The sequence below is a fragment of the Elephantulus edwardii genome, unplaced genomic scaffold (assembly GCF_000299155.1).
Source record: "Elephantulus edwardii isolate Elephantulus edwardi_28Jun2011 unplaced genomic scaffold, EleEdw1.0 scaffold00018, whole genome shotgun sequence".
In the NCBI taxonomy this organism is placed as follows: Eukaryota; Metazoa; Chordata; class Mammalia; order Macroscelidea; family Macroscelididae; genus Elephantulus; species Elephantulus edwardii.
In genome coordinates, this window is record NW_006399768.1 from 15,171,290 (window position 1) to 15,171,981 (window position 692).

A 692-nucleotide genomic window follows, 5' to 3' on the forward strand; every position below is an offset into this window, starting at 1 on the left:
AACATCAGCAACAATATCCCTAGTACCACGACCCCTTCTAAACCCAGCCTGGACTTCCGGCAGTTCTCTGCTGATGTGCTGTTCTAATTGTTTTTGGATGATCTTCAGTAGAATCTTGCTTGCATGTGAAATCAATGACACTGTTCTGTATTTTCCAGTACAGAACTAACAAATCATTAAGATATGATAATCTCTTTTGGGGAAGGGAAGTGCAACCAGAGTGTTTCTTAGAGGCAAGGACAGTAAAACTTTTATGTCACATACTCTGTGATGGTTGTAAGGGGGAGTCAGTTCTTGGCAAAAAACAAAACCAAAAAATGGAGAAGGTAAGAACAGAAAGAAATACCTTCAAAAAGCTGGATTGTCACAGTGATTATAACAATTGACTTGAATATGACAAAGTTTGTGACACTGGTGTTAGATAGAGCAAGGCTTAGATCTGTTTTTCATACAGTTTCTATGACTCAAAGTCAACAAAAACAACAACATTGCTGTGTAATCAGCTGTATAATTGCACAGTTGTTTGGTGTGTGTTTTTTTTTAAGTTTTCTCCTTTACACTAAAGATATATAAGGATTCCATGTCATAAAAGACAAGGTAAAAACTGAACTAAGCAGCAAGTATATTCTAAGCTTTATTTGATCACATTATGTTAAAAATCACCCATGTGGTGAAAATGGTTGCCCTCAAAT